The sequence below is a fragment of the Balaenoptera borealis genome (assembly GCF_965194805.1).
Source record: "Balaenoptera borealis genome assembly, chromosome: 2".
NCBI lineage: Eukaryota > Metazoa > Chordata > Mammalia > Artiodactyla > Balaenopteridae > Balaenoptera > Balaenoptera borealis.
Window position 1 is genome coordinate 92,805,698 of NC_138867.1, and position 23,763 is coordinate 92,829,460.

Here is a 23,763-nt window from a genome sequence, read left to right on the forward strand (position 1 = left end):
GACTCTGAGAGCGCGTCGCCAGCTCGGCCACTGAGGCCGAGGGGCTGCTCTGCTTGTCTTCTGGAGGTGCCAGTTAGTCCAACTTTTCCTAGCGCCGTCTTTGTCTGGGCATTGGGAGACATCTCTTTCGGATGCGAGTTCTCCCCCGGGGCCCGGAGCGCTCCTGCCTGTGGGGAGACGAGTTATGGCCACTTGTTCCCGATAGAAGAGGCTGCCCTGCACATGTGGGTGTCAAGGTGCTGGGCCACCGGGCAGCGATCTTGTCCGGTTGCTCGGTGGACAGACCCGGGGCCGGACCAGGATAGGGATGCGCTGTCAGTGACAGAGTTGACCATGAAAACAAGCTGTGAAAAACTTTCGTGTGGCACAGAGACCCTGCGTTCCCAACTTCGGAGTCCAAAGAATGGGCATAGTTTGCCGCTCAGTACTGATTTAAACCTATTAGCTTGAGGGGAACGACGCGCTCAGGTGCACACTGGGGGTTTACAGGTGAGGCTGGAAATAGACCCTACGCCCTAGCCCGGCTCCGCGCTCTAACCAGGTGAGCCTCCGGAGGGGTCTCGGGCGCCTCTGCGCGACCACTCCTAACCCTCGCTGTGCTTGCTTCCAGCTCCCCTACAGGGGCGGTGTTGCAACGTCAAGCGGCAGGGCTTGGCAAAATAATTACTTCTGCCCAAATTTTTATCACTTATCGGACACTGATGGTGAAGAAGGTAATCGTAATGTTTTCTGGTATGCTTATATGAAAGGTCGACACCGGGCACTGAAGCCTGTACGCGCCGAAATGTGAATTGCCTTCAAAGGCGTAGTCAGCCTGAATTGTGTACCACATCTTTCTTTAGCCTTTGTCTTGGTGATGCTGAAGATCCTTTGAAAATTCCAGGATGCCTCCTGCTGATTGTCCTTGCCTACCTAGAGAAAAAAAGAGTGGGGAATCCCTCCCCACGCCCAAATTAAAAAAAAAAAAAATCTCTGAAACAGGTGGTTTGACATGTAAAAGAATTTGACAGTTAAAAAAATAATTATTTATTTGGGACTTCACTCAATTATGATAATTCTTAGCTGAACTTTATTACTTTTCTGAAGTTTCATTGGGAAACATTAGAAAGATATCAGAAAACTGTATGGAGTAATTATGTTATGAAATGGAAAAAAATATGTAACTCTAGTTGACCTAATATAGATTTTTATCTGGAAGTCTTTCCCTGTTTGGGTTCTGGGTTAAAAAAATTTCATCCTATAGTTTAGGGTTTTGGGGTTTTTTTTAACTTTATTTATTTATTTTTGGCTGCGTTGGGTCTTCATTGCTGCGCGCGAGCTTTCTCTAGTTGCTGAGAGAGGGGCCTACTCTTCGTTGCGGTGCGCGGGCTTCTCATTGCCGTGGCTTCTCTTGTTGCGGAGCACGGGCTCTAGGCGTGCAGGCTTCGGTAGTTGTGGCTCGCGGGCTTAGTTGGTCTGCGGCATGTGGGATCTTCCCGGACCAGGACTTGAAACCCTGTCCCTTGCATTGGCAGGCGCATTCTTAACCACTGCGCCACCAGGGAAGTCCCGTTTAGGGTTTTTTTTGTTGTTTTTCTACTTGAAAAGCCGTTATCTCATTTGCAATAATAAAAACTATCTACATCCTTCATGTTAGAATGCAAAAAGAATTTAATTTCACATGGGCAAGAGTACCTATAGAAAACTAGCAAAATTCTCTCCTTTCCTCCCACTAATCCTATTAATATGTTGCTTTACCTGAACTACACTTTCTGTGTAAATGCTCATATTATTTTGAATGGGGGCTATATGAGCACTGAAGGATAATGAATTCTTTAAGCACAGTTTGAGAACTTTGTTTTGGAGGGTGAAGCAGTGTGAGGGCATGATGTTAAAGAAGGAATTTTGGATGAAGGTAGAAACCTGCTGGGGCAAACGTGGGAAAAAATGTTATCCGTCCTTGAGCCACATCACTTTAATATATCTGCTTGAAAGTTGGAAGGCATGGGCAGTAGTGGACCCAAAGCCAAAACTTCAGCTGTGGGCAGAGTTGCCCTGGAAGTTATTTTTAGGCTGTGACAGAATTTCCATATAGGAGGAGTTCAGGGGTGGCAATCTCATTGAGAGCAGGCACCAAAGAACGTGTCTAGAAGTGTGTTTACATAGCAAGCACCGTTTTATTGGAATATATGTTTATTTGGTATGCTTGAGGAATGGGGTTAATGAAAATAATGACTCCCTTTCCAATGTCACTCCTTTGTGCTGCCCCTATTTAATGACTTTACTGACCACTGTACAGTGGGAGATAAGGTGTGGAATGCTGTGAATTTTCTCTTTTATTAAACATGAGAGTTGGGCTTTCTGCTTTAAAACCTTGGAAACCTTGAATTCTCCTAAAGATGTCAAGTTTATGCTAATCATAAATAGCTGTATCCTTTAGGATTTCAGTTTGTCTATATATAATAGAATCACAGTCAAATAAGTGTTGACTGTCACACCTAGAAGTCTTGAGGTGGGCCATCCACGCTGAGGCAGCAGCTGCAGAATGGTATCAATGTCCCCCTTCCTTGTATCTTTCTGCATTGCATTCTTCACATGGAGCATTCTTCCTCATAGTTATGTCGCAGTCCTAAAATGATTGCTCTGTCTCCAACGTCATCTCCAAGTTCTAGGGAGCGAAGGTGTAAGAGGAAGCTGAAATGAATGCTGCCTGTATCATCAAAGCACAGCTTTCCCAGATCCCTAAATTGACTTCATGTTGGTCAAACTACATCACTGTACCATGCCTACTTGCAGTAGAGTTTAAGGAAGTATATCATCCAATTGGGTACATCGCCTCCTATACAAAAGCTGAGTTCTGTTATTAAGAGCGGGAAATGGATATTGGGTAGGCAAGTAGCAACCAATACGTATAATGAAACTCCCCATGTTAACCTAAATTCAACTGTATTGGCTCCAGTCCTTTTACCTAGCCATTATCCTCAAACAGGAGTGAGCTGGAGATGTTATATTTGGAGGAAGGATGAGTGGAAGAGAGACTGAGGCCATTGGGGAAATATCAGGGTACATCATTTCAGGAAGCAGGGAGGTAAGAGTTATGGCTTTGTGTCTTAAATATCCCCTTGGCTCAGCCTTCCTCCTCAAACTGACAAAAAGGGTATTAGCTAGCTGGAGGTTCCTGGAGTTACTACTTCTGCCCTGGAACTCCCAGCCTGTCAGAGGGACCCAGAATCATTTCCATGGATACTTAAGCTGGAGCAGACAACTACCATCAGGTGGAGCCAAGCCATAGCTTGGACAGGGCAGGATTTGGGCTGCACAGTGTGAGCACAGCAGGCTCTTCTGGTGCATTTATTAACCTTACAATGAGTTTTGGGAGCCCTATATATCATGTTATAGGAGATGGAGGTTTTACTCTATTTGTTGAAATTAATCTCCCTTTGGAATTTTAAAGCTTCTTGTTTTTATCCTTCAGTTTAAGAAACTATGTTGAACATTTTGACAAATATCTAAAACCAACACTTAACATTTATATCTAGTCCCCAAGCCTCAGCTTAAACACTGTTGCCTTAGAGAGAACTTCCATGACCACTGTATCAAAGTGTTAGAGAATTCCCTGGCGGTCCAGTGGTTAGGACTCAGCGCTTTCACTGCCGGGAGCATGGGTTCAATTCCTTGTTCGTGGAACTAAGATCCCACCATTGGCTTTCTTCCAAAGCACTCTTTACAACTTGTAATTGCATTTCTATTTATTACTTTGCCCATTTATTGTCATTCTCCCATTGGCCTTCATGAGGGCCAGAATCATGTCTGTTTTATTAAAACAGTACACTCAGGATCTAGCACAGTATTTGCCATATAGCACTCAGTCAGTAAATTCTGATGAATAAATGACCAAGAATAAACAGTGGTATGTTCATGTAGGTTGAACAATCTTTCAAGCATTTTCCATGTTTATGAGATACTTAAATGTAAGTATATTTTATTATATAATATTTTCCTTTAAAATAACTTCTTTTTGGTTATATAAAAGGTATTTTTGGTGATGAAAATTTGCAAAATACAGAAATATATAAAAATAAAATCAAAATCATCCATTATCCCATAATTAAGGTGTATTATTTCTGTTTTCCTGGTGACATATCTATACCATATCATTCCTCTAGTACGTTTAAAATGATTCGATAAAAGGAAAGGCATCTCATGTTCATGGTTAGGAAGTTTTAATATTGTTATGATGGCAATACTCCCCCATTTCACCCCAAGCTCCCCAGCCCTAGGTAACCATTAATCTACTTTCTATCTCTATTGATTTGCCTATACAGATATTTCATGTAAATGGAATCATACATTATGTGACCTGTAGTTGCTTGTGTTTTGGTGTCATATCCAAGAAGGTTTTGCCTAATCCAAGGTCACAAAGATTCACTCCTATGTTTTCTTCTGAGAGTTTCATAGATATAGTTCTTACATTTAGGTTTGTGATCCATTTTGAGTTTGTGTGTATGGTGTGAAGAAGGGGTCCAGGTTCATTCTTCTGCATGTGGCTATCAAGTTGTTCCAGCACCATTTGTTGAAAAGACTATTCTTTCCTATTTTCATGACACTCTTGTCAACAATCAATTGACCATAAACATAAGAGTTTATTTCTGAACTCTCAGTTCTTTTCCATTGGTACATATGCCTATCCTTATACCAGTACCACACTATTTTGATTACTGTTGCTTTGTTGTAAGTTTTGAAATTGAGAAGTGTGAATCCTCCAGTTTTGTTCTTCTCTTTTTAAGATTGGTTATTCTTAGTCCTCTGAGTTCCCATACACATTTTAGGATCAGCTTGTCAATTTCTTCAAAACAGGCAGCTGGAATATTTGATTGGGATTGTTTTGAATTTATAGACCAATTTGTTCACTTGCATTTTTAGTAAGTATATTTTTCAGGATAGTTTTGTTTTTTTCCACCAGCCCTTTATTTTACAGTCTTTTAATTTGGAGTCAGCAGGTTAGTGAACATCTGAAGTAATAATAGCAAATATGTATAGAAGCTTTTATAGTTTACAATCAATTGGTCCATATATTATCTCATTTAATTCTTGCAACAGGAATTAATATCTCTGTTTTAAGACAGGGAGCCAAGACAACATAGCCTCTAAGGAAAAAGAATGAACCTGTGGCCCTTACCTGAGAGCCTTTTTTACCGTAAATGCTGCGCAGCTAACACAAGAAAACCTATTAAAACCCCTAAAGCCTTAAAGTTATTTCCTGTTTAATTTACCCAAGGTCTATGGTGCAGATGAATTTTCATTTTAAAACTGGCTTCTTAGCATCAGTGGGAATGGCATTTAAATTCTTGGTACAGAAGGTGAGGCATTTGCATTCTAAATGAGTTTCCATGGGGGTCTCAGCTGGGGAGACTCTCTGTTGTTCAGTAAATTGAAAATCTCTTTAAGTGTTAGTCCCAGAGTAGAAACCATATGGAGAGAAAGGGCATTTCCTTAGAGAACAGTTAATTGTCAGCTTCTCATTGTCATTTCAAAATGTCAGTTTAAATATGTAAATGAGTAATTACTAAATCCGTGCAATTGATTATTGATGACTCTGATGGGAGAAAAAGAGTTGGGTAGGCAGAAGGACTCTCTGGACCTATTCATTGTTCAAATATTTGGATCCCTGTCCCTTAGCAAAGTGAAAATGTAAACGGAACAAATTGCTAGGTTGACCCAATAAGCATTAAATGTGTTTGTCTGATGTGACAGTTGTTAGTTGAGTTTAAGTGTAGCCCTCAGTTGAATATTTAGTTGTGAAACTTTTGCTTGGAAAATTCTAGATAGATGAGCTCTTTGTTTAATTTTTTAAATATTCACATCACAATGTAGAAGATAATTGAAAATACATCTTAGACTTGGTGTTAATTGGGCATCTATTCAACATTGTGGCAAGTGCCATAGATTAAGACACCTGTTGTCTATTGTTTAAAAGTTCTCATGTACACATTTGTGATACAGATGAAGGAAGTAAAAACAGATAGGGTGAAAGAGGGCATTTATATAAAAGTGTGACTGCATTTCATTTAAATGTCAGAATTTTTCACTTATTTACAAAAAATCAGAACTTTTTTCTGAGAATAACAACCTTAACAGAATATTCCACATTAGAGGTTAATGCTTTTAGGCAAGAGTTTTACTTTAACAATTGTATGTACTGTAGTCTTAACCTGAGTGTACTTCATGATAAACAGGGTGGAAATCATTGAGAGAATATTTTTGGGGAAGTATTTACTCTTCTAAAAATATGTTGGCAGTTTTATATTTATTGTAAGCAAAGGGGGAAATCAGTGCTGCTCATCTCCCTCCCCCTTCTTGGTTTCCTAAGTTCCTTCATCTCGGACCAGAATTATTCTCCTAGTGTCGTAACATGCAGGCTCGGCTCCTCCAGGCCACTTTACATGGACATTAAAGTCATTTTTCTATAAAATAAAGCTGAGCAGGCAGCTCCTCGTAAAGTCCTTCAACAGTTAGTTGCCTGTTTCTTACAGCTAATTTCAGACTCCTCCTAGGGCCGTTTGATTTGAAGCGCCTGGCCATCTGGCACAGTGATTGTATCCCCTCTAGCATTATCTTTCACACTCCCTCCTCTGGCAGGACCAGCTGTTCCAAACTTCAGTGCTTTGCACATGCAGCTCCTCTGTAAGTGCCCTTCTCTCCCCCTTGTTGTCTGGTAAGCACCTTCTCAGCTTTCCTAGACTCAGTTCTCATGCAGCTCTTTCTCTCTGGAGACTTTCCCTCATGCCTCAGGACCTTATACACACTCCTAGGCCAGCTCTGCTCACCTTTGATATTCTCACTGTTTCCATTTCCTTGCTTCCCACACTCAAGGCAGAGACTATACTTCTTTTGTCTTTTGTCTTCATAAACTTAGTGCCCAACACGTAATAGAAATTTATTAAATATTGATCAAATAAAATTGTTCATGTGTAATGGTAATTTCAAACACTTTAGAATACTTAGAAAAAGATTTATCAGGTTTTGTCCAACTTAGAAGAAGCTGAGAACCTAAATGGCTGTCGACAGATGAGTGGATAAAGATGTGGTACATATATACAATATATAAAATATATAATATATATAATATAATATATAATATATAAAACATATATAAAAAAGAATGAAATAATGCCATTTGCAGCAACATGGATGCAAGTAGAGATTATCATACTAAGTGAAGTAAATCAGAAAGAGGAAGATGAATACCATATGATACCACTTACATGTGGAATCTAAAATATGATACAAATGAACTTGTTTACAAAACAGAAACAGACTCACAAAGAAAACTTATGGTTACCAAGGGGAAAGGGGGTAGGGGAGGGATAAATTAGGAGTTTGGGATTAGCAGATATAAACTACTATATATAAAACGGATAAATAACAAGGTCCTACTTTATAGCACAGGGAACTATATTCAATATCCTGTAACAAACCATAGTGGAAAATAATATGAAAAAGAATTTATGTATAAGTGAATCACTTTGCTGTACACCAGAAACTAACACAACATTGTAAATCAACTATACTTCAATAAAAAAGAAGCTGAGAAATTTACATTTGAAAATATGTATCATGTGCATTTTACCTAATCTAGAATATTAGGGTGATGGGGACTCTGTGCCCCTTCAACTAACTAGTTATGTGACTTTAGGCAAGTCACACACACCTCTCCAATCAGTCTTCTTCTATAAAGTGATTTTAACATCTTTTTCAGGACTGAAAGAGTTTTATTTTCTGGACTGTAGGTACTAGGATGTTTTTGGTAGCATATTTTTTTGGAAAAGCATACTGTTTAAATTAGTCCCATTGGGCAACTGTTGGTGTATGCTTGTGAACTAACTGTGATAAATCCATAGTTTCTCTGTATTAGTAGCTGTTATCATCCAATAGGCTTCAATACCATCTAGTTAGTAGTATTTTCAAAAGCATTGAACTGTTGGTTAGGTTCTGTGTCAGCTCCTGAGTAAAGATTATAAGATGAAGTAAATGAAAAAAAAAAAAAAACTACTCTTAATTGTGTATTCTAGTTGTTATTAAAGAGTTGTTTGGCAGTTGACCACATGGTTCTATCCTGACTCTTTCAGGGTAGATAAATGCTTTAAAAACTATTTTCAAATTAATATTTATAGTCCACTTTTCTTAGGCTATTCCTTTCTGGTTACTGGGTATTCACAGTGAACAAACATTTTAAACTAATCACGGAATAAAAAACTAATAATAGAATTAAGGGAATTTACTTAATCCTAACTTGTGTTATAGTAACTTCTATTCAGTTTCTTTCACCTACCAGATTATAAACTTCATGAGTGTAACAATCATGCCTTTTACCTCTCACACCACCTGACACTATTCCTTGTACATAAATGCTGTGTACATAGATGTTAAATCAGTGTTGAATGAATGAAGTGATGGATTAATACTACCTTAAGACAAAATTATGTTGCTACTTCTACACTTGCAAGGTAGGATTTTGACTTTCCTCATTCCTAAAATAGAGAAAAACTCCTGTGCCAGTGTTAACCTGTCTCTAACTGTATGCTTACATGCTTCCAGATTTACCATCAGTAAAATAACATGGAACGAGGAAAACACAAAGACTATTGCCATGTAAGTTAGTTTGTTGAAGTCCCCTATTTTGGTAATATAAAATAAAGGTTCCCTTAAAGGAGTAATTTGCTATCCATAGTGGTTTTTTACTTTATAGATTCCTTCTCAATCTTCAGTCCCTATAGCATCTGCTGACTGTCACACCAGAGCAAATTTAAGAATATTAATTTTTATTTTTAAATGTTTATTGCATGCCCACTGTATGCACAGAGGAATTCAAAGATGGGTGTGTTACAGCATCTTCCTTTAAGGAGTATTTGGTCTTATGCAATAAGTACACACATGACCAGAGACAAGAAGAAGTGCAAAGCGTCTAGGAAGGTTCAGGGGAAGGGAGGAAAACAACTGGGCTTTATAGGAGGATGTTGTTCTAGTAAGTTTGTTGCAAGGAATATGTAACTGGCCCAGACTGGTCGCTTAGCTTCACCTCCCATCATAGATCATGGCCTCTGTCTTTACTTCAGCCAGAGTGGCTCTAGCGATGGCTTCCCTGCTGCCCCGCACCCTCCCACAGACAAAGGAGCCAAGAGCAGCCCTGATGACAGGGAGAGACCGCCCTGCAGAGGCCCGGGCTTCCTCAGCGACTGCCTGGACCTGTCAGGTGCGCAACCCTGGGCTGTTGTGGAGGTCACGCCCTGTGGAGCAGCAACCAGTGAGAGACAGGAAACCGGAGGGAACCAGCTGTTAAGCTGCTCCTCCTTCCTCCCCGCCGAGGACCTGTTCTGAATGCAGTAGTTTCCTCTGGCCTCTGCAAGACCAGACAACTAGCTACGTGTGCTGCAGAGCTGTGGCCAGCTTGCTTGCACACCCCTTATATTAGCTCTCTCCGCTTTGTTTCCTCACTCAGCTTTTCCCTTCACTCGTGCTTTCCTGAGACTGCACCCCCAATAATGTATAAGCATGTAAGTTTAAGACAGAACCCGTGTAAACAGCTCACAAAAAGGAGATTATTATTTAAATACATTGGGCCTCATTGGCCCTGAACCTAATTGCAAAAAAATAAAAAAATAAAAAATGCATTCAATAAGGAAAAATACAAAGAAAAAGAGATCATTCTTAATCTCATCTACCCAGAGATAGTAAGACTAAAGACACAACAGATACACACAGATATGATGTAGTGCTCATTATTTGTTGCGCACATCTATCCCTACCTCTCTTCTTTCCAAAAGATCCCTAACAAAAGTGCAGGCAGCCTCTCCTCCTCCAAGAAACCCATGTATTGCAGGGTCCCACCTCCCAATGTAAGGGGAAGCCTGACAGATCTAAGGGTAGTCCCAGCCTCTTGATAACATTTGAGTTAGGAATGGACATGTGATAAGACTTGCACTAATGAGTCTCTAGAAGAAGTGTGCTGGAGATAGCTAGAAAAGGTTTCCACGTTCTTCTGGTAGAGTTTCTGAAAGCAGCTCCTTCTCTCTTTCCCTCCCAAATGGGAGATAAACATGAAGAGGATGCATGTACCCTTGATTGCCAGTAGTAGCCACTACAGATCCAAAGGAGATTAATATTAGGAAGAAGACCACACTTTTAAGGGAGAGGAACAGCATGGAAACAGCTAGAGCCTTCATGATATTGATTGAACCACCCTGCCTCTAGCCTTCCTGCTGCACAATACATTTCTTTATTATTTAAGATCTCTTGAGTTATATCTTCTTTACTTATGCCCTAAAACATACTAATGTATTTATATATAAATGGGATTTTACTAGGCAGGGTGTTTTGTAATCTACTTTTTTTTTTACATACTATATCATGCAAATTTGCCATGTAAATATAGACCTCATATCACCATTTAAAATTAAGTATTGCATGGTGTGTGTGTGTGTGTAACTTGATATATTATACTAGTTGTCTCTCTCCAGAAATTTTATTTTACTTTCTTAGTTTATTTGTTGCTTACCGCAAAACTGAGTGGCTTAAAACAACACATATTTATCATCTCACAGTTTTGTGGGTCTTGAATCCAAGAATGGCTTAGCTGGGTCCTCTATTTAAGGGTCTCTTAAGAGGCTGCAGTCAGGGTATCTGCTGGAGCCAAAGTCATCTCAGGGTTCAACTGGGCAGGTCCGTTTCTCAGCTTCCTCAGTGGTTGTTGACAGGATCCAGTTCCTGGAGAGCTGTTGGACTGACGGCTTCATTTCCTTCCTCACTGTTGACCCGAGGCCACCCTCTGTTCCTTACTCGATGCTCCTCTTCCCCAGAGCAAGCGAACAAGAAGGGCCAGCAAGACAGAAGCCACAGTCTTTTGTACCATGATCTCAGAAGTGACATCCATCACTTTAGCAGTATTCTGTTCTTTAGAATCAAGTCCCAAGGTCCAGCTGACACTCAAGGGGAGGGGATTACATAAGGGTGTGACTCCCAGGAGGCAGGGATCATCGGGAGCTTTTTTAGAAGGCTACCTGTCCCACTTTCTGACTTACAGACAGTTACCTGTAAGCCAAGGAGAGAGAGGCCTCAGAATGAAATCAACACTTCTGATACCTTGATCTTGGACCTCTAGCCTCTAGAGTCAAGAGAAAATAAATTTCTGTTGTTTAAGCCACCTAGTCTGTGGTACTTTGTTATGGCAGCACTAAAAAACTAATAACCCCCTCTATGAATATCTAGGTTAATATATTACTAATTGCCTTCCAGAATTTACTGTGCCTTCTGGAACCTGTAAAATTGCCCATTTCCTCACATATTCAATAATGTTACACATTATTACCTTTTTTAGCCTTCACCAATCTGACCTCTGAATAGTGGGATCACATTATTTAATTTTACAGTTCTTTGAATCCTAGTAAATTTGGACATCTTTTTGATTTATTTATTGACTAGCTCTGTTTCTAATTTGTGTATTTTCTCAATTCTCATTTTTTTTCTGTTAGAGAATTTGTGTTTTTCTTTTTGGTTTATAAGAAGTCTTTGTATATTAGGAATATTAATTTTTTGTCAGGTTGGAAATGTTTTCCCCAAATTTTTGCTTTAGTTTGAAATTTGTGATATCTTTTGCAAAACATAAGTTTTAAATATAAATGTAGCCAAATCTGTCACTTTCTTCTTTTACTTTTTCACATCGAGCTCAGTAGATAAATATTGGCATTTTCTTATAGCTATCTTATGGTTCATTTATAAATATCTAATTCTTCTGGAATTTATGTGTATATGATTTACATGATAGGAAGCATCATTTTTTCCCCAAATGATTAGTCATTTGTCCTAATCCCATTTAATAAATCCATTCTTTCCCTGATGATCTGAATGTACACTTTATTATATACTAACTTTAAAAGTATATATATTTGCATTTGATTATAGATCCTACATTTTCTTTTATTGATCTATCTGTTCTTGTATTAATACTGTTACTTCATAATATGGTTAAATATGCCATATGGATTGGCTTCCCTCATTGTCTCTCCTCACCCCCAAAAAAACCATTTTGGCTATTTCCAGGCATTTTTCCCATCTAAGAGAGCTTTAGAAATTCCATTGAATTTTTTTTCCTTCTAGTTTTATTGAGGTATAATTGACATACAGCACCGTGTAAGTTTAAGGTGTACATTATAAAGATTTGACTGACTTACATCATGAAATAATTACCACAATAAGTTTAGTGAACATCTATCATCTCATATAGATAGAAAATGAAAGAGAAAGGAAGAAACATTTTTCCTTGTGATGAACACTCTAAGGATTTACTCTCTTAACTACTTTCATATAATGTAACACACAGCGGTGTCAATTATACTTATTATGCTGTACGTCACATCCCTAGTACTTACTTATCTTATAACTAGAAGCTTGTACCTTTTGACCGCCTTCATCCAATTCCCACTTCCTCCATCCCCCCACCTCCGGTAACCACAAATCTGATCTCTTTTTCTATGAGTTTGTTTGTTTGTTTGTTTTTGAAGTATAATTGACCTATAACACTGTGTTAGTTCCTGGTGCACAACATAGTGATTGGATCTTTCCATACAATACAAAATGATGACCATGATAAGTCGAGTTACCATCTGTTCCCTTACAAAGATGTTACATTATTTTTGACTGTATTCCCCATGCTGTACCTTTAATCTGGTGACTCATTTACTTTGTAACTGGAAGTTTGTACCTCTTAATCTCCCTCACCTATTTCTCCCCTCCCCCTAACCACCTCCCCTCTGGCAACCATCTATTTATTCTCTGTATCTATGACTCTGTTTCTGTCTTGTTATGTTTGTTCATTAGTTTTGTTTTTTATATTCCACATATGAGTGAAATCATATGGTGTTTGTCTTTCTCCGTCTGACTTATTTCACCTAACACAATACCTTATAGGTCCATCCATGTTGTCACAAATGGCAAGATTTCATTTTTTATGACTGAGTAATATTATATTATATATATATAATATATATAATATTCTTAATATATATATATTCTTTATCCATTCATTTATTAGTGGGCACTTAGGTTGCTTCTGTATCTTGGTTATTGTAAATGCTACGATGAACATAGGGGTGCATATATCTTTTCAAATTAGTGTTTTTGTTTTCTTCAGATAAATACCCAGGAGTGGAATTGCTGGATCATACGGTAGTTCTATTTTTAATTTTTTAAGGAACCTCCATACTGTTTTCCATAGTGGCTGCACCAATTTACATTCACACCAACAGTGCACAAGTGTTCCCTTTTCTCCACCTCCTCATCAATACTTGTTATTTATTGTGTTTTTGGTAATAGCCATTTTTTTTTTAATGCTATTCTTGTCTGCTTACATTCTTTTTATGTATGTATGTATGTATGTATGTATGTATGTATGTATGTATGGCTGTGTTGGGTCTTCGTTTCTGTGCGAGGGCTTTCTCTAGTTGTGGCAAGCGGGGGCCACTCTTCATCGCGGTGCGCGGGCCTCTCACTATCGCGGCCTCTCTTGTTGTGGAGCACAGGCTCCAGACGCGCAGGCTCAGTAGTTGTGGCTCACGGGCCCAGTTGCTCCGCGGCATGTGGGATCCTCCCAGACCAGGGCTCGAACCCGCGTCTCCTGCATTGGCAGGCAGACTCTCAACCACTGCGCCACCAGGGAAGCCCGGTAATAGCCATTTTGACAGGTGTGAGGCGATATCTCATTGTGGTTTTGATTTGCATTTCCCTGATGATTAGTGATATTGAGTTTCTGTTTATGTGCCTGTTGGTCATCTGTATGTCTTCTTTGGAAAAAATGTCTATTCAGTTTCTCTGCCAATTTTTAAATCGAATCATTTATTTTTTTTGATGTTGAGTTGTATGAGTTCTTTGTATATTTTGGATATTAACTCCTTATCAGGTACATTGTTTGCAAATATCATCTCCCATTCAATAGGCAGCCTTTTTGTTTTCTTGGTAGTATCCTTCACTGTGCAAAAGCTTTTTACTTTGATGTGGAAATTTCATTGACTTGTGATACATTTCTAAATTAATGTAGGAAGAATTGATATCTTTGCAAGCCAGTTTTTTCATAAGAGGGATTGTATACCTCTACATTTACTCAAGTCTTTTTTATGTCACTCAGTGGTTTTCCTCATATTTGCACATTATTTTTTGTTCTGTTTGTTTCTCTGTCTTTCCCTCCAGATTTTGCTGCTATCATGAATGGAGCTTTTTTTAAACCTCTTTGTTTTTCTAGTTGATAATTGATAGTGTATATTAAAGCTATTTATTTTATTTGTTCAAATATTTTATTTTTTCAACACATTTTTTGAGTGCTTACTAAGTAATAGACACTGGTCTAATCACTGAGACTGTAGCAGTGATCAAAATAGACAAAATTCTCTGCCCTCAAGAAACTTACATTCTTGAGGGAGGGGATGAGATAAATAGTAAACACAGAAGCAATATATAATCTGTCAGACGGTAAGAAGTACTAAATGAAGCAGGGAAGGGAATAGTCAGCACAAGCGAAGAGGTGAATTTTAATATTAAATATGGTAGTTAGGGGAAACCTCACTGAGAAAATAATTTTTGAGCCAAGACCTGAGGAGTTAGGGAACAGCCATTTATTTATGTGGAGGAATAAGTTTCCTGACTGAAGGAACAGCAAATGCAAAAGTCATGAGGTGGAAGCTGGTGCATCCAAAGAATAAGGAAGTCAGTGTGGCCGGCGTGAGAAAGGGAAGAGAAGTGGAAGATGCAGTAAGGAGGGGTAGGTGGTATGGCCTGGTAGGTTACTGTAAGGACTTTGGCTTTTAGTTCGAGTCAGAGTTTCCTGCTTGATTCTGTAGGACTGTCTTTACTTACGTTCTCCATTTTTTTACTCCCCATAAAGTCCTCAACCCACTCAATTCTGGCATCTGTCACTCTCATCAATCCATACTTTCACGACATTGCTAAGGTCGCTGGTGACTTTGTCAGTAAATAAAATGGGCATTTTCAGTCCTTGCCTTGTATGAATTACCTCTCAGCAGTCGACCATGCTGACCATTGCCCGCTGCTCGCAGACCCGTCTCTTCCTGGCTCCCACGACCCCAGAGTCCTCTTGCTTTTCTCCCATCTGTCTGGCTCCTCCTTTCTGTCTCATTTGCAGGCTCACCTCTTCTACCTAACTCTCGAGGGTCAGAATTTCGCAAGGCATCAACTTTTGCCCCTTCCTCTTTTAACCTCATGCATTCTGTCTGGGCATTTATGTTTCATCTCTCTTATTTATGTTTCAGCTTCAGTTATCTTTGAAGAGGCCACTGACTCCCATAGTAAATGTCCAGCTCAGACTTCTCTTCTGAGCCTCAGACCTGCAGGACAAATTAACTCAATTGCCTATAAATCATGTCCCACCAGATATTCCTAAAACATGCTGAATTATACCAGTCCAATATTGGATTCATCATCTCCCGCCTAGTTTTGCTATCTCAGCAAATGTGTCTACGTGTACACCCACTTACACAAGCCAGAAGAGATCTTGGCATCATCCTGGACACCCCCTTTTCCATCAACTCCCATACTGGTTTCACGACCAATTTCTAATATTTTTTAAATTTAATTTTTATTTTATATTAGAATAAAGTTGATTTACCATGTTGTGTTAGTTTCAGATGTACAACAAAGTGATTCAGTTATACATATACATATATCCATTCTTTTTCAGATTCTTTTCCCATATAGGTTATTACAGAATATTGAGTAGAGTTCCCTGTGCCATACAGTAGCCAAGTCCTATTATTTCACCTTCTAAATCTCTCTCATATCTGTCCACTGCTTTCCATGTCTACTCCTGCCAGCCTAATTCTGTCTCTCGGAGTGCTGCAGATACTCCTAACTGACTTTCTTGTGTCTCCTTTGGCCCTCCTCCCATCCAGCCTTCCACACTGTAGCCAGAGGAGATCTTTTCTGAAGTGCCAGTCTGCGCATGTCACCCCAGCAAACCCTTCAGTTCGGTCAGATTCTTAACTTGGCTACCACAGGCCCTGCATGGTTCCAGCTCCTTCTTCCTCTCCTGCCTCACCTTTTCTCTCCTCCTGGCTCTCTGTCCACCAACCACTCTAGTCCTTGAATTTCAGCTTCTCCATCGTGATCTGCTGTCAGTTCCCATCCAGTTCCCCTGCTGCTGAATATATCCAGCTGTTCTCAAGCTCCTCAACTGAACTTCACCATCGCTTTTTCAGCCTTCCTTGGCCCTCCCTCCCGTCTTTCTTGCCTTCAGAGCACTTATTTCAATTTGTAACAATGTGTTCATTTGTGGGAATTTCTTGGTGAATGTCTTTCTGGCTCACTCCACCATGAGTTCATGAGAACAGGGACTGTTTTTGTTCACCATTAAATACTCAGGCCTAGTGCAGGAACCTGGCACATTGTAGGCACTCAGTAAATATTTGAGGAAAGAATCAGTGAAGCCCTTTTTGCTTCTTAGAACTAAACCAAACGTTGCATTTTTGCATAACTGGCACACTAGTACACGTATTTTTATTTGCGTAGGCAACTTACTTCTATAAACATAAACGCACCCCTTTTGAGAGGTTTCTGAGTTTTTCTGGAGCTGCTAGAGAAGAAATTGCTGTTGGGGATTTTCTTACTTTATCAAGATCTGATATAACTCCTCTGTTCTTTGTGCATGCCCCCGGGGCTCAGGATTGAGTAAACACACACATTCTGAGATGATAGCTATCCAACGCTGTTAATGACTTTTCCAAATGTGTTAAGGGTGTTGTTTTGATTAGGGTGAAATCCACCTTCTGGAGGCTTCAGGAAAATATTGCAAGGGTGAGGTGCTATTTCCTGGTGTTTCTGTTGAACACTGCCCAGGGGACTATGAAATAGGCAGCCAGGAAACCCAAATCTGTGGGCAAATTTGAGATCAGAGCTGTGAGGTGTTTCCAAAGGATGCAAGGCCCAGAAAAGAAAGTAGAAAGTGGGTGAATGGCTGGGTCTGCTGAAGTCACATCGCCACACAGACAGTTCCAGAAGGCCAGAGGCCCAACTCTGTGAGTGGTCTGCAACTAATTTTGAGGTATTTTGACCTGACTGACAAGTCAAGCAAGAAGAGTACCAATATTTAAATCTTATTTATTTCCCTCAGTTTCTAATGTGCTGTGTGGGCATTAACTGGTGAAGGTTCCCAAACGTGTGGGTTAAACCTTTTTACTTTACCACTCAAACTGACCTTCATTTCTAAAAACGTTTTTAAATGTATCACTAAAGTATAGTAGTTTTTGTTTATTTAGTATAACAATTTTTGTTTATTTACTAAATAAGTTATCACTCCTACTTATCTTGAATTCCTGATCATCTGATGGGAAGAAGCTTTCACTTCTTATAGCTCTTCCTGAACTAACAATCCTTTCGGAACAGAGGATCCCTCTGGACATTCTAGTGTAATCCATAGCTTCCAGAACTGTTATTGTTTTCAACACCTGTGGATATTTTTTTAATGGTGCAAAGTGCCCATCCTTTAATATCAATTGCAATTATTTATTGTATGTCTCCAAGAGGCAGGCAGTATAGAGTTGTGACATTCAGAATGGGTTCTGGTGTTCTAATCTTGACTCCATCACACACTAGCTGTGTGACCTTAGGCAAGTACTTAATACTTTCATACCTTGGTTTCCTCATCTATAAAATGGGGGTATAATAGTATCTACTATACTATTATAAATGAGTTTGCTCTGAGGAGTACATGAGTTACTGTTGGAAAGAACGTGTCCTTAAGAGTGCTTGGCTTATAGTACGTACTATGAGGTTTCTTAAATAGAATAAATGTGATAAAGTTCCATAAACCAGTACTTCTCAAATTTTGATGTGCATAGAAAGCATTTGGGGATATGGTTGAATTGCAGATTCTGACTCTGAGGTTCCAGTGTGGGACCTGAGAGTCTGCATTTCTAAGATGCTCCCCCAGGTGTTGCAGCCGCTGCAGGTCCACAGACCACACTTGGAGTAGCAGCAGCCAAATACACGGCAGCAAGCTGCATCTGTCTCCAAAATTCTGCCCGGATGTGACATGCTGCATTTATAAGAAACTGGGGCTCCCAAATGCCCCTCTCTTCTGCAGCTCTGTGGGTACAGTGGGCACAGCGTGCAGCATGGGGCTGTCAGGGGAGCCTCAAGCGGTCTGCAGGCTCCTCTGGTCCCCACAGCTTTCAGTGGGGAGAAGCCAGCATCTTTGTTGCTGGAAGTTAGGTCTCTGATCAGCTGGGGGTGAGCTACTGACGCAGCACGTGTGCTGTGTGTTTGGCGAGAAAGAGAAGGAAGAGGGCAGGCTGATGAGAAAATTCACAGGAAGAGATATTCATCCGAGTATTAGTTGAACAAAAGAACAAATGGTCACATCCAAATAAAGGTTCCTGTGCCTCTTCGGTTGAGGGATCCTCACTGACAAGGTGCCTCAGAGGATTTGCCACGTGCCTCGGGCTTGACCCTCTTTCCTGGCTCCACAGATGGTCGGGATTGCCAATGGAAAGAGGGTTCCCTTTATACAAAATATTCCCCAAATCCAACCATGGCGATAATGAAAAGCTAGAAATAATTTCAGCTACAGCCACTTGGGAGGTTCTTTTTTTTTCCTTAAACATTTTTTTATAGTTTAGACATAAATACTGTATCTGTTTTCATGTAGGGAACTCTCTTAGGCAACCTACTTTCTATTGTTTCAGTGCTTTCCCTTTCTCTCAGCTTTCCATGAATATCAAGTGAACAGAGAAAATGTTTACAACTCAGTTCCCTGCCCTAGGATGTCTAGTTTCCCTTTCTTTAAATGTCTGTATCCACAGAATACGACTCAGGTATGTGTGTGTGTGCCACATGTGTGCATGCATGTTTCCATAGTAATTCTGGGATTTTTTTTTTTTTTTTTTGGCATGGGTGTCTGGGTCATCTAGTTTCCTTTGAAGCATTTGTCTGCCCTTTGACTTTCAAATCATTGATCTGAAGGTAGATCAGTTGCTTCAGTAGCAACACAGGTTTCTGAGGTAGCACATGATGACTGGCTACTTCTGCTCCAAAAGTTGCCTTAAATCAGGATTACCCCTCCTCCCCCACCAGTCAGAGAATAACAGAGTGTTTATAGTTCAAATAAAATTCTTTGAACACAGAATTCTGATTTTTTCAAAAGATCTCTTTTTCCAAGGTCTTCACTCATGTTCTACACACAACACATACACATACACACACCCTCGGCCCTGGTCTTGATTGGCCCTCTCAGGTTGCCTGGATCTTCTTGAGCAAGCTGTCTGGGAGAGGCCGGTGCCTGGCACCAATGGGATGTTTGTTCTCAGGAAAACTCTCCCACAAAGTCAGTTCCACTTTGCTGAGGTGAAAACCCTTTCATCCTGTGAACCTTTGATCTAGGTAAGTTGAAGATTGCTCTGGTCAACTGAAGTGCTGAAAGTGAGATCTTATTACATAAGCCAGGCCACTTTCGGTTTTATCTTTATCTGTGGACAACCACACCAGACACCTGCTGGTTCAGGGCCTGGGGCACTCTCTCTGTATGTAACCCCTCAAGGCTTCCTTTCTAATCCCTTCCACTTGGCCCAGCAGCTCAGGTCAGCGCACAGCCCACACTCTTGTTACGCTGGCCCCATGAGCAGCACACACTGGTCTATTCCAGTCACACACCATTACGTTTTTATACACTGTGGTGCCTTGTCTAAGAGCTCTCATTCATTTATACCTCAAATTGCATCATTTTTACAACTTGGAAGCAATATGACTTTGTCCCCTCCTCTTCATAGGTCCCTTGCTATTATAAAAGAACTTAATTTCCCCTGGTGTGATCTCCTGGGCCCCACCCAAGAAGCTGACATTTGAAGCCTTTAAAACCCAGCCTGTGTAGCACAACCATTAAAACCCACTGTGAATGTAAATCGGTGCAGCCACTATGGAAAACAGTATGGAGGTTCCTCAGAAAACTAAGCATAGCATTACCATATGATCCAGCAATCCCACTCCTGGGAATATACCCGGACAAAACTATAATTCAAAAAGATACATGCACCCCTATGTTCATAGCAGCACTATTCACAATAGCCAAAACATGGAAACAACCTAAATGTCCACCGACAGATGAATGGGTAAAGAAGATGTGCTACATATATACAATGGAATACTACTCAGCCATAAAAAAGAATGAAATAATGCCATGTGCAGCAACATGGATGGAGCTAGAGATTATCATACTAAGTGAAGTAAGTCAGAAAGAGAAAGACAAATACCATATGATATCACTTACATATGGAATCTAAAATATGGCACAAATGAACCTATCTACAAAACAAACAGGCTCACAGACATAGAGAACAGACTTGTGGAGGGATGGTCTGGGAGTTTGGGGTTAGCAGATGCAAACTTTTACATTTAGAATGGATAAACAACAAGGTCCTACTGTATAGCACAAGGAACTATATTCAATATCCTGTGATAAACCATAATGGAAAAGAATATAAAAAAAGAAAGTCTATATGTGTATAACTGAGTCACTTTGCTGTACAGCAGGGATTGGTACAGCATTGTAAATCAACTATACTTCAATTAAAAAATAGTAAATAAAATTTTAAAAATAAAACCCACTGTAATGTGACGGTAATAACTTAGCCTTAGCCTGCTCTGGGGTGCTGTATCCAGGGGTTAAGATCAGTATTCATCTTGGTAAGTTGGGTAGCAGGTTAATTTTTAATTTATTATTTTAATTATTCGTTAATTTTCGTAAATGCCACATATATTATTTTGTGTGTATCAAATACTATATCATTTAACCTTTTTAAAATTTTGAGTTCTGGAGTCAGGCATTGAATTTTAGTTTATTCACTGTATGATTTGGGGCAAGTTACTTAACTTTTTTAAAATTTTGAGTTCTGGAGTCAGGCATTGAATTTTAGTTTATTCACTGTATGATTTGGGGCAAGTTACTTAACTTTTCTATGCCCCATTTCTTCATTTCTAAAATATATAGGGACAATTGTGCAAGTCCATACACATATATTTGCATTTCTGAAATCCAAAAGCTCCAAAATTGACAGCATTTTTTCATAAGTTTGCTGCAAACTCAGTAGGAAGCAAAACTTGACCTGAACTAATCAGAGTCTACTTATAGTCCATATTTATCCCACTTCATGTGATTATTCATATGTGTGGCTGACTGTATATGATTATATGTGTATGATTATCAGTGATGCCCCAAAAATCCCTCTGGAGGTATTATATATACTCTTTAATATAACATATTGCCCTTCTAAAATACAGAAATGTGTGAAGTTTACACCCTATCTAACCCCAAGAGATTTGGAAAAGGGTTTTTGGACTTGTACTTTCCACCTCAGAGGGCTGCTGTGAGGATTAAACATGGATAATCTATTGCAAGTGCCTATCAGATAACTTGTTAGTTGTTAAAGACCCCTGAAGAACAAAAACAATCAATTTTTTTTTAACATCTTTATTGGAGTATAATTGCTTTACAATGGTGTGTTAGTTTCTGCTGTATAACAAAGTGAATCAGCTATACATATACATATATCCCCATATCTCCTCCCTCTTGCGTCTCCCTCCCACCCTCCCTATCCCACCCCTCTAGGTGGTCACAAAGCACCGAGCTGATCTCCCTGTGCTATGCGGCTAAAGCAATCAATTTTTAACAGGGAGGAATGTGAACAATTTTTTAGGGAATTCTTTTTAAAATACTCTTTATATTTATTACTGTAATAATTTTTAAATTAGTCCCTGCAGCCTCGCTCCAGGGATCTTCTCTTCTGTGACTCTGTTCTTGTTATTTCATCTAGTTTAACTGTGATGACACAGAAAACAACTGCAAGGCAGCTGGGAAGTCCCTTATAAACCAGGCCTGCTTTCATAGAGGGAAACACCTCTCCTAATGGCTCAGTACCAGAAAGGGAATCATCATACCTGCCCTTGTGGAAGAGTCACAGCCACTGCTGCCTGCTGACTGCTTGTGAAGCACGAGTGATGACAACTTAGACTGTGACATTCCATGGGGGCTCCAGTTACTTCAGGAGATTTGTGAAAATCTGAAAAAAGTGTCAACTTTAATTTTCACTTATTTAAAATAGCTGTTCCACAACATTTTATGGTGGTGGGACTGTGTGTGTGTGCATGTGCGCGTGTGCACGTGCGCGTGCATGTGCGTGTGCATGTGTGCGTGCGCGTGTGTGCGTGCATGCGTGTGTGTGCGCGTGTGCGTGTGTGTGTGTGCGTGCACTCGCACAGGAGCTGGGGACCTGGACAAGTGGGGGGTGTGTCAGGTGAGTTAGGCATGGAGGAATTTCATGCCTAAAAGAATCTCAGCTGTAACCATGTATCTGTCTAAGGAGAGGTTTTAATTGGATGACCATGAAATGTGCCTTCAAGCCAGAAAATTCAATAAGGCTGTGAGTCAGTCACGTAAAAAACCTTCCCATGATTTCTGCTGCCAAGTGGCTCTTTGCCATTAACATTCATCAGCAAGTCCCCTTGTGCAGCCAGTCATTTGTCACCTCATAGCTTGCTCTTAAAGTCCTTATTGAGAACACTGGCGTTATATTAACTTAGGCCCACAATTATATATGGGCCTAAGGTAATCTCTGCCTTCCAAATAAATGACACGTAAAGGCAAAGGTGCAGTGATGCCAGCATCACCTGAGAGCAAGTAGGGAATCACCTTCCTGTGCGTCTGTCATGAAACTTAACCCTAGACTTGAACATTAGGAATTAGCAGAATAGTGGCATTCTCACTGATCTTCCTGAGTTCCAACTATACCTGGTGTGGTAGATTGTCTGCAAATATAGCTGCCCACAATTCTTCCCATTCCTGTACATGCATGTGGCTTCAGCATCAACAGATCGAATCTATTTCCTTCGCCTTGAATCTGCTTGGCCGTGGCTTGCTTTGACCAGTAGAACGCAGTGGAAGTTGTACTGTGTGACCTCCAGGCCTAGGCTTTGAGACCGGGCAGTTTCCATTTTTGCACTCCGGAGATTCTGCCATGTAAAGAAGTCTGGGCTGTCCTACGAGAGAGACCATGAGAAGAGAGGTCTTGGGGGATGAGAGGCCACGTGGAGGAGAGCCACATTGCCCCCACCAATGGCCAGCACCTACAGCCAAACATGAGAGTGAGACCCTCTTGATTATTCTAGCCCCAGCCAAGCTCCAAGTGGATACTCTGTGAAGCAGAACTGCCCGGCCAACTCGCAGAATCATGAGTAATTATACGTTAATTTTTCTGAGCCATTACATTTTGGGGTAGTTGGTTACACAGCAGTAGGTAACTGAAACACTTGGTGTGTGACTTGGGCAAATGATTTGACTATTCCAAACCTCAATTTTCTTAATCTGTAAAATGGGGATTATACAAATGACACTTGCCTGACAGGTTTGTCATGGTGACCAGTAAGATAGGCAAATGTTCCGGATAAACTGTAAATTGAATTTAAAATGCAAGTTGTTTCATTGTTATTCCTTCTTCATCTCCTCCTGCAGAAGCACTTGTTTTTACCTTGGGGCCTTTTGTCATAGTACAGAGGGAAGGCAGGCCCCTGTGGAGAGTATACATGCAAAGAAATTCCACCTCAGTCAGGGTATTCAAAACGTTTTTTCTTGGTGTTATTTTTTTTCTCTACATTTAACCCTTTTCCTTTTGACAGTTTGATGTGTATAGTGTATGAGTGTGTTTATTTATTTGCAAATATAGAAACATTTCAATGTTT

General features: G+C 40.0%; 1 protein-coding gene across 1 annotated transcript in view; it reads left to right on the forward strand.

Moving 5' to 3' along the window:
* Window positions 1-23,763, forward strand: part of MCC (MCC regulator of WNT signaling pathway) — a gene marked incomplete at its 5' end in the record, with an annotated part of 423,545 nt that overhangs the window by 402 nt on the left and 399,380 nt on the right. The gene's annotated exons all lie outside the window — the stretch shown is intronic.